Source organism: Gavia stellata, chromosome 9, assembly GCF_030936135.1.
Source record: "Gavia stellata isolate bGavSte3 chromosome 9, bGavSte3.hap2, whole genome shotgun sequence".
NCBI lineage: Eukaryota > Metazoa > Chordata > Aves > Gaviiformes > Gaviidae > Gavia > Gavia stellata.
Window position 1 is genome coordinate 25,146,146 of NC_082602.1, and position 10,749 is coordinate 25,156,894.

Consider the following 10,749-nt stretch of genomic DNA (forward strand, 5'->3'; position numbering starts at 1 on the left):
GTCACTCTTTACAGCCTGCTGCAGACTGGGCTCTTTGGAGGGGAAAAAAAATAAATATAATAACAAGACTAATAAAAAGGCAGGTACAAGGAGATTCTAAACAGCCCCGCTGGGGAACCCACTGCTCGCAAGGCTGATCCCACGCCAGGCACATGCCGCGGCACACTCATCGACTGCACAATGCCGGCAGCCCGGGTAAGGATTGTCAGAGGTTTTGGCTACCCTGCACCTCTCCTGCTCTCAGCAGAGCTCCAGCCCAGCCTGCCCGGCTCACACAGCAGGCGACAGGGCCAGGGAAGGACCCGGATACCTGGCGGGGAGAGGCAGAGCGAAGGCAAGAACACAGAGCCGCCGGCACAAGGCAAAGCAAAGTGCTTCAAGGAGCAGATTGCCGTGTCCCATCCAACACCCGCCCAGAACGCTGCGGGCTTTAAGACGTCTCTGTCCCCTACTGCCGAGAGAAAGATGCTCTCCAGCAGCCGGAGCAAATGCTGGCTATGCAAGGAGGCAGCGAAGGCGTCAAAGGCGCTGTGAAAAGAGAGATTTCAATCGTGGCTTTCACTTGCAATGCTCTTAGGAGATACCTGGAACCGGAGAAGGGGAACATTTCAGACAGGAGCAGGATTTGTAAGTCAACAGTGTCCCCTCACAGCTGCAGGGTGGGAAAGGGACAACAAACCAGCAGAAGGAGTTAACAGCTGGAGGACTAAGGGAAATACAAAGGACTTTACAAATATACCCTGGCAGAATCAGCACAAAAGTGAAAAGATCTATTAATAAACAAGGAGGGAGAGAAAATTAATGACGGCTCAAAAATAAAGATGACTCAAAAGGGCAAAAGCAGCTGCACGAAAGCAAAAACAGCATCTCCACACAGACACAGACAGTCACCTGGCCAACATGGCCAGCGCCGAGACGAACCGATTAACCAGCTGACACACACACGGTGCCAGGAAGAAACCGGGGCACTGGTGATGGGCAAAGCAAACCAGGCACTGATTTTCTTTGCAAGAAAGGACAATAAAACTGGACCCGAGCACAGGATAAACCATCCTTAGCACAGAACATTATGGCCGGAGGAAGGAGTACACCCACTGCGACAGGCTCCTGCCCCACGAGGGGCAGCGCATGGGATGAAGAACGTTGGCTTGCCCTGCAGGAGTTATTTCAGAAGAATTGCTGGGCAAAGCTTTTGGATAAGGCAAGCGAGACGCAATTTAGCGTCAGTTCAGTTTACTTCAGTTTTACACCATCTCCCAAATTTTCACTTGAAAAGTGAATTGTAATTATATTTGTAGATGATACTGAGCAGAGCGGTGTTGCAAACACTGGCAAAAGCAGAGAAATCATTCAAAGGATCTAAGAAATGTAGGCAGGAAACAAAATGAGACCCAGCCTGGGAAAACAAAGGTAAAATAACTCAAAGCAGCTACTCGGTGGGCAGGAGCAGCCTGGAAAGCAAGGCCCAGAGCCCTGGATGTGCTCAAAGCGCAAAGCGGGTGGCCGGGGTGACCACCCCAAAATGCGCAAGGGGCAAAAGCCAGACACTGGCATCATGTCACAGGCCACCCCAGGGCCGCAACAGCCCCTCGGCGGGCAGCATGCAGAGCCCGGCAGGCAGCGTGAAGGATGGAGGGGACGCGGAGGGCGGGCAGGCAGCTATGAAAAACAGCGTCCAGCGCCTGGGAGCACTGGGCGCATGTTTTACGAGCCATGGGAGCCCAGTGCACTGAGCGCCTGGGGATGCCATATAACTCCTTCGCCCTCAAGGGCTGTCACTGCCAGCATCACCCCGTGACTCAATAAGTTGGGGAGAGTTATGCGGTCCGCAACACGCTATGTTACCAGGGTGCTCCAGGGGCTGCGTGCCAGCGGGGTCGGGGTCTGAGCTGGGACATGGGGTGGGGGTCAGGGCAGGGACAGTGGGGTGGAGGACAGGGCTGCGACATGGGATGGGGAACAGGACTGGGACAGGGAATGGGGGTCAGGGCTGGGAGAGTGTGTAGGGGTTGGGGCTGGGACATGGGGTGGAGGACAGGGCTGGGACGTGGAGTGGAGGACAGGGCTGGGACAGTGGGTAGGGGTTGGGGCTGGGACATGGGGTGGGGGTCAGGGCTGGGACAGGGAGTGGGGGTCAGGGCTGGGAGAGTGCGTAGGGCTCGGGGCTGGGACATGGGGTGGGGGTCAGGGCTGGGACAGGGGGTGGTGGAGAGCAGGGCAGGGGGCACAGTGTGCAGCCCGGGGACCGGGCAGGGGACACGGCGTGCAGCCCGGGGACCGGGCAGGGCGCGCACCCCGGGCTGCTACGCCCCTGCCCCGAGCGCCCCGCGGGCAGGGCCGGGCCGAGCCGCCAGCCGGGCCCCCATCGTTACCAGTGGCCGCGCCGGGTCCCCCGCCGCTCCGCGCCGCCGCCGCCGCTTCCGCCGCGCTGGGCCCGCCTCATCCCGCCCCGCCGCGGGGAGCGCCGGGACCTGTAGTCCGGCACCGGCGCCCGCACCGCACCGCTCCCCAGGCGGCCGCTCTTCCCCCCGCGGGGGCAGCCCCCAGCCCCGGTACCCCGTGGGAATTTGGGCCCCCCCCCCCCCGCCCGGCCGCCCTGATCCTCGGCGCGTCCCCGGAGCTGGGACGGCCGCGGGCAGCCCCGGTGCCACAGCGGCGCTTCCTCCCGCAGGCACCGCCCAGCAGCCGGGGGAAGGGGCCGAGGGCAGGGCGCTTCGTGTTGGGGGGGAGGATGGACACAGGGCAGCAGGAGGGAGAGCCCCCGCGCCACCCCCCGGGAGGCTGCCGTGGGCTTCCCGTTACCGTTTAGTGTCACACACGAGGCGGGAGCAGCGGAGCTCGCTGCGGCTGTGCTGGCTGGGCCGGCAGACCCCGCTCCCACCTGCCGGGGGAGCTGCCGGGGGCTCAGGCACCCCCAGGCCACATCCTGCGCTCCCGCCGCAGGGCTGCGGGCTGGCTGGCGTGCCGGCTGCCCAGGGACGGGAAGGTGTCTGCGCTGGGCAGGTTTGCTCCGCTTCCTTCCTGGGGTTTGGCGAGGAGCAGCCTGCCTGCGCCCGGCAGATAATGAACGGGGCCCCGGTGCTCGCAGGCGCTGGCAGGCAGCGAGGGGAGCGTGCCCGGGACCGGCGCATCCGCCGGCTCCTAACGAAGCGCTGGTGCTGCAGAGCACTCCCGAGCCCGGGCCTGCGCCTGCACGGGAGGGACGGGGCGCCCGGGGGAAGCGGGCTGGATTCCCCCTCGGGCAGGGTGAGGGCTGGCAGGGGAGAGGGGGCAGCCCAGGGGATGCAGGCAGGCGCGGGGCTTGCTGCCGCTGCGGGCCGAGGGCAGAGCGGGGCCGTGACCCAGCGCGCTCACAGGGCTGTCAAGGCTTTGGGCAGGCTGGTGCAGCTGCCCTGGTTTGCCTGGCTGATGGACAGGGGGTCTCTGCCCTCCACCCAGGGCCGGCTTCCTGATGAGCCGAAGCTCGCCCGTGCAAGTCCCAAGCAGCTGCTTCCCAGGCAGCCTGATGGTGCGGGTGAGGGAGGAGTGATGCCCCATAGCATGCGCATCGCCTGCGTGTGGTGGGACGCAAGACTGGTGTCTGGGCAGCCGGCAGCCAATGCAGCTTCTGCAGCTCCCCAGAGGCTGTGCAACTGCTGAGGGAGCGGGGGCCGGTCACCTGCCACCCTGGCAAGGTGTCACTGAGGCATTGCACGGGCCATCAGTGTATGGGCTGTCCAAAGCATCTTATCCCTCCTCGGGTGCAGCTACAGGGCTGGAACTGCTGATGCCTGAGGTCTGGGATGCCCTGAAGTACTCGGACGCTTCCTGACGGCCCAGTGTGGGTCCCAGTACAGCCACGGGGGCTCAGATTCGGATACGTAGGGTCATCCCACCCCAGCCGTATGCCCCCGTGCAGGACAAGGAAGGCTCGCACCAGGCAGGGCCACCCAGCACCCCCTGGGGAGCAGCCCCTGCCCCAGCCCGCCGTGGCACACAGGGGACCATGGTCCCTCTCACAGGTAATCGATGGCAGCAGATCCTGATCGCTTTCATTATTATTATTTTCTTATGCATGTGCGCACAGGAGATTTATCGCCAGCTACAGAGGCAAAATCAATTATTCATGTTATAAATTAGAAAATGATTTATGTTTGTGGGAGGCCAAGCAGCGTGGAGCCCCTGGCCACGTGGGAGCTGTTTTTTTCTGGGAACGGCACCAGGCAACCCCCGCCAGCACTTCCCTGGCCTCTCCGTCCCTGCCACACCCTGGGTGTCCCACCCAGGGGTGCCCCTATCCCTTCACAGCCCCAGGGTGACCCAGGGATGGTGGCTGGCAGGGAGCATCCAGCCTATCCCACCCTTTCTACCCAGATGCCTGCAGACAGAGCCCAGGGAAGGCCGAGGACTGCGGTGGCCTGGTTGCCCTGGCCAGTGCGGCAGGATGATGCTCCACCAGCAGTTTCCATGGCAGCAGCAGCACAGTCCGAGCGCTGCGAGGTGTGGGCTGCAGAAGGACCCCCTCGTTTTCCCCCACTGGAGACATCCTCACGTGTCCCTCCCCCTGCCCCCAGCAGCTGTGCCTGTGCTTCTGCCTCCCACAAGGGACACCGTGGTTCCCTCCAGACTGCCACCCACAGGGACAGGTACCCGTTGCAACACTGACACCCCCATGCTCCCCAGGAAAGAGGGGATGGGTGAGGCCAAGGGGGCAGTGTAAAGGCACCCTGCTTACATCGACCCCTAAGGCCAGCTACATCAGAATGGGTCTGCAGGGCTTTGCTTGGCCGTGGCCCACCTTCTCCCAGGCTAGGGGGAGTCTCAGGGGTCTTGGAAGTCTTCCTAGGTGGGGAGAGCCCATTCTCCAAGGCCTGACTGATCTTCAGCACAAGGCAGGGTGGCACTTGGCTTCCACTGCTCCCAGTGCTGGGGGGGTATTGGCTGTTGCTGCCAGGTCTGCCCCCAGCCCAGCCATGCCCCAGGAGCTCAGCCCAGCACTGGTGGGAGCTGCAGAACCCCATGACTCAGCCTCAGGGGGCCCAGCACCCCAGTCCTGGCTGCCTCAGCATCCTAAAACCCACTGCCCATGTCACGCAGCCAGCAGGAGCAGATGCCAGGAGCGAGCCAGCCACTCTCTGCTGATAGCCGGGGCTGCTCCTGCTTCCGAAGAGTCTTGATCTAAAGCTGCCGTGCCTGTGCCTCCCCGGGGACGGCAGAGCGGGCCGGGAGTGCTGCCTGGCTCTCCTTGTCTGTTCATCTGCAGCTGCGTCAGCCAGGGCCACGGGGAGGCACAGGCTGAAAGGAGAAGCGCGGGAGAGAAAGGAGCTGTCAGCGGCCCCATATCTGGGTCTGATTGCAGACAAGCTGTGCATCCAGCTCCTGCTCGCGCAGCGTCCTGCCCTGGGCTGAGCCCTGGCCCTCAGGATGGGAAGAAGAGACAGCACGGGGCAACCTCGGCTCTGCTCTGGCTCCCTGAGCCGCCTTTTCTCCCCCAGCCCCACCTCTCAGCCCTGGAGCCTCCTCCAAGCCTGTCACCCTGTGTGACTCCCATGGCTCTCAGGAAGCTGAGAACTTGCTGGCTCAACACACACATGGGGGTGTCAGAAGGGGCAGGGGCTTTGGCTGGCCCCTAGCTCCCTGCCAGGCTGTGAGCAGGAGGTACACCGAGAGCCAGCCACAGTCTGGGGACAGGGAGCCACCTCATCCAGGGGTACCAGGGCTGCTGCAGCCACGTCAGCCCCCAACCAGCCCTGGAGACCCTCTGGCACCACACTCGGGCTGCAAAGGAGTCCCTGCTTGCTCTGCTCCCGCTCTCAAGGAGCCAGTCACCCCGGGGAGCTCAGAGACCTTCTGGCATGGCCCAGGACCCCCCCAAGCTGTGACCGTCGGGCTTCGTGCTGAAACACCGGGAAATAAAGGAGTCATGTTCTGGGGCCAACCATCTCCTCAGGCACCTCACTGCGCCCCGGACCCAGGGAGCACAGCACCGGCCCGTGGTCGTGTGAGCATCCCTCTGATTTATTGCTGCGGAGCAAATGCTTACAGAGTGCTTTTGGCAGAGACAAGCTCTGGGGACCTGCAACGGGCATGCAGGGCCAAGGAGGGAATCACCTGTCAGCTGCAGCGTGCTGGGGACACCCAGAGCACCCACAGCCCCAGGTCTCTCCCCCACGCCCGGCAAGGGGACATGCTCAGCCTGCGGGGAGGGGACTGTGGAGAGCTCAGGTCTGGGGCAGATTAGATCTGATTTATATTATTGCACCAAACATCTGGGGACTCGGCGGCTTGTGACAGTGCTGTATAATGTGAGGAAGCAGCCCACGGTGCGGGCAGGCGCCGGTGCTGCTGGCGGTTCGTGGGCAGGGAGATGATGGGGCCGTGCCCCCGGGAGCATGGGCTGGACGGGATCTCTTGCTGCCTGTTTTCCTGCATATCTACAATGAACAGGCACAGAAGGCAGCACTTGTGCTGCAGGAATCAATACTGCTCCAGGAGCGGCCTGGGTGCTCCTCCCTGCGTTCCCCAGGAGCCTTCCCCCCAAACGCCTCTCCCTGAGCTATCACTGTTCTCCTTCCCGCTATTGTCTTGCTTTCCAGCACTCTCAGGAGGACCCTGCAGCAGCATGGAGTGGCCAGTGACAACCCCGGGACTGGGGAGCTTGCTAACCTCGATAGCCTGGCTCCTTCAAGAGACGGAGGGAATAAGCAGGAGAGACCTCTTGGCGGGGATCCAGGTTTTATCCTGATGCGAGGTAACCCCTGTTGGCACGGTGTTGCAGCCCACTCCATTGTGGCCCATCCTGCCACGGTCACTAGGAGGTACCAGGGCGCCATGGCCAGCTTCGGCAGGCAGCGATGCTGCCAGGAGGCGGTTTCTGCCTGGCAGCCAGCGCTCAGGGATGCTGCGACTAGAAGCAGCTCCCGATCTCGCCCAGCACTGGCCGTGGCAGTGCCGCTGTGTCGGGTGACAGCCACTGCCCTGTGGGAAGGAACCCGTCTGCTTTCAATAGACTGTGATTTGAATTGATTCATCAGCGGGATCCACTTGGAGCTGATAAATCTTTCAGGAACCCTGGCAGACGAGGCTGAGCTGGGCAGTCTGGGCATCCCCCTGCCTCCTGCACAGCTCCTCCAAAGTAGTTGGCTGCCCTGAGCATGTACTGATCCCACGGGGTCCTGCCAGCCCCAGCCAGCTGCCAACAGCACCCCAGGTTTCCCTGCAGCCTGTTTGCTCTTCCACAGCCAGGGATGCTGCCTGGGTGGGCTAGAGCACAGCCCGCTGCCTCCACCCTGCCGAGACTCCCCAGCCAGGCAGCCCCATCCCAGTGCTCCTTTCACGAGGGAGCTCATTGTCCCTGGCCAAGAAGAGCTGATGGTTCCTGGCCCCATCGCAGCACTGGCCAGGTCCCTCCTCTGGCCGCCTTTCCCCTCTCCTGGCATGGGGCAGGGCAGTCCCCAGGCTCAGTGCTGGCACTGGTGAATCTCCTTGCCAGCCACGGCTCCAGGATCCCAGCAGGGACAAGTCCAGCTCATCCCATGGGGCTGTGTCCTGCAGAGGGATAGGGGGCTGTGTCTGCCCTCAATCCCCCACACTGTGCCCCAGCAGGTAGAGAGGGAAAGCAGGGATGGGGACTGCGAGGCGGGAGGCGAGCGCCGGCGGATCCGGTTACAGGCAGCACGGGGCAGAGAGATAGGCAAAGAACAGCAATGCAGCAAAAAGGGCTTTTAGTGATAATTAATAATTAACATTTCTAATGATGTCCCGGCGACAGGAAGAGTCCAAGCGGGGACCTGGGAGCACGGCACATGGTGACAGGAGCGGCTGGAGACCGCGTGGGGACCGGGGAGGCTGTGCAGAGCCAGGGGCTGGGGTGGGAGAGAGCTGCGGGGCCGGGGGTCCCAGGGCAGGGGCTGGGCACCCCTGGGGCCCCTCTGGCTGGGCAGGGCACAGGGCCCAGCCTTCGTGCCCAGCTGTGGCCCAGGGTGCAGTAAGCCCATGATGAAGGGAACTGGAAGATGAGATAAAACACACCTCGGTGTTGACCTGGCCTCTGTGATAAGATGACACCTCGCCAGGGGTTCCCCTGTCCAGCAAGCACCTGGGAGGGACCTTGCTGGCAAGAAGAGAGGACCGGAAAAGGGTGCTGGGAGGCAGCAGCTCATGGGGAGCTGCCGGGATGGGTGTCAGTCCACAGATCACTGCCAGCCCCGGCACAAAGAGCCCCTGGCTTGGGAGGTGTCCAGGAGCCAGCGAGCAGTGGGCTGGCCCAGGGTGCAGGATCAGAGCATGCAGTGGTTCACGGGCAAGGCAGGAGGTCAGGCACTGCGGGACAGAGACAGGGAGGGGACAGGAGGGAGGAGAGAGACGGAGCGAGCAGCCCACTGAGCGTGGGAGTCCATTGCTGCGAGCCACCGCACAATGGGTGTGCAGTTGTGGGATAGTCAAGAGCAATCCCAGGAGGAACCAGGAGTGGCATTTCTGGCAGGGCTGGGGACTTGCTTGCATCCCTGCATGGGTCCCGGGGGACCTGCCTGTGCTGGAGCCAGCATGGGAGAGGAGCAGAGGCGTGGTGGGGCTGCCAGGGGAGGCAGAGCCTGGGAGACCCGTTATGGGAGGACCGTGGCTCGTGCCCAGCACAGCGCAGGCTGCGGGGGAACAGAGCACTCACTATAAATACATCAGCGGGGTAAACGCCAGGGAGGAGAAGAGCTATTTCAACTAAAAGACAACGTTAGCACGGGAATGACTGGGGATAAATTATCCATGAATACGTTTAGGGTGGAAATTAGACCCTCAGAGCAGGGAGGTCCCAGCACAGCCCCTCCAGAGAAGGAAGCAGTGTCAGGCAGGACCCAGGGTCAGCTTGGTGTCTGAGAGGTCCCGCAGCATGCTGCAGTGACAGCATGTGCCATCTTCTAGTGTCAAAAAGCAGCAAGGGTGGCTGGTGCAGTCTGCCCAGCTGCTGCCCTGGCTGTGCTGGTGGGTGCAGCAAGCAGCAGTGCACAGAGCAGTGTGCATGGTGGGGTGCGTGCACATCACTGCATGCACGTGTGAGTGCAGATGTGTGTGTGCGCACATTTGGGCAGCGCATTGAGTGCTCACACACCATGTGTGTGTAGAGAGAGCGTGTGCAAATGGGGCGGCTGAGCACAGGCTGTTGCATGTGTGCATGTAGGTGCATGTGAGTGTGCTGACAGTGTGTGTGTGTGTGCGCTATGCACCCACCAGGCTGTGTACAAGTGTCTCAGCCTTCGTGATGCTCTAGAAAGAGGAACAACAGCCCCAGTGAAGAATCTTGGAGGTTAGTGCCTCAAGTCAGCACTGCTCTGCTCACCTGCACCCATTTTGCGTTGCGCCATTGGGAATTTGCTGGAGGGGACAGACTGGGCGCTCTATGAATCCAGCTGATCCTGGGCGGATTCCTGTTCTGCTGAGGGTCCTCCAGCTCCCAGAGCAGTGCTGTCCCTACCAGGGCCATGGGGCTCACCCGGCACTGCCATCCCACAGGCTCACCCTGGCTGGCCGGAGCACTTGGCACTGTCAGCGAACAGCCCTGTGCCACCCCTCCACCCATTGCAATGTAAGCAAGGGGCAGACCGGTCTCCAGCATCCTGCTCCCTTCTCCCCCGGGACGTCCTGGGGTGGCAGATGAGCCACCAGGCACAGGGACCCAGGATGCCAGGGCTGTCAACTGCAAGGGGATCCCCACTCCCAGGGGGCTGCGTCAGCATGGATGGGGCAAGCACCCCAGGAACAAGGGCCAGGGAAAGCCGTGACACCTCTGCCCCAGGGATGGGAAAGAGGAGCCCCAGGTGTGCGGGGAGGTGGCTGGTGCTCCCGCTGGCCCCAGCTCAGCAGCAGAGCCTCCCCCTGCCTGCGTGCAGCCCTCGGTGAAGTGCAGTGTCTCCCTTCCCCCTGCAGCATGCCTGCCTGCCGCTCGCTCTAATTTCCTGTGCATTGTCCCCACCAACGCTGACACCATCCCCTGCGCATCCCCCTGTGCCCTGCACAGCCAGGCTCCCCGCGCCCCGGTGCCTGCACCCTGCCTCACCACCCTGCAAACATCCCCGCATACATCCCAGCTTGTTTCACCGATGCTCTGCGCTCCCCTCCACAGCTCCTTGCAAAGACCCACGTCCCACCCCGGGGTGCTCGCCCCAGCATGATCCCACGAGAGTGCGAGCAGAGGGGTGGGATGGACTCTGCTGGACCAGGCTGGGCGGGCACAGAGCACAAGGACAGATGCAGGGCTGTGGATTAATTACAGCCATGGCAGTTGTGAAGGTGCCTGCTGGCTGCTCTCCTCCCCCAGAGAAACGTCCCAGCCCGGCGGAGTGGCAGCATCCATGGGAAGGGCACTGAGGGGCTCCCACAGCGGATACTGGGGAGCGCCTTGCAGGCCCACAAGTGGAAGATCACCTTTCTGGGTGCGAGTAGCATGGGTTGGGGGCTGCAGCATGCAAGGCCCTCTCGGCACGTGTGCCCCATATGCACGCAGCGTGCGTGTACCCATGGGGTGTCTTGGTGTGAGCACATCCCTGCTAACATGGCGTGTGCACCTGCAGAGCTGCATGTGCACCATGCTGCGTGTCTAGCTGTGCATGTCATGCGTGCCCACACACGTATAGGTGCATGTGCATAGTGTGCTGGTGTGCTGGCAGGCCTGCCTGTGTCTGCTGGTGGGTGTGCACGCGCTCAGGGCCAGGGCCGGGCCCCAGTGTGTTGGCACACTGGGTTTGGGGCCCCGGGGAGCCGGTGTGCCAAGCACCA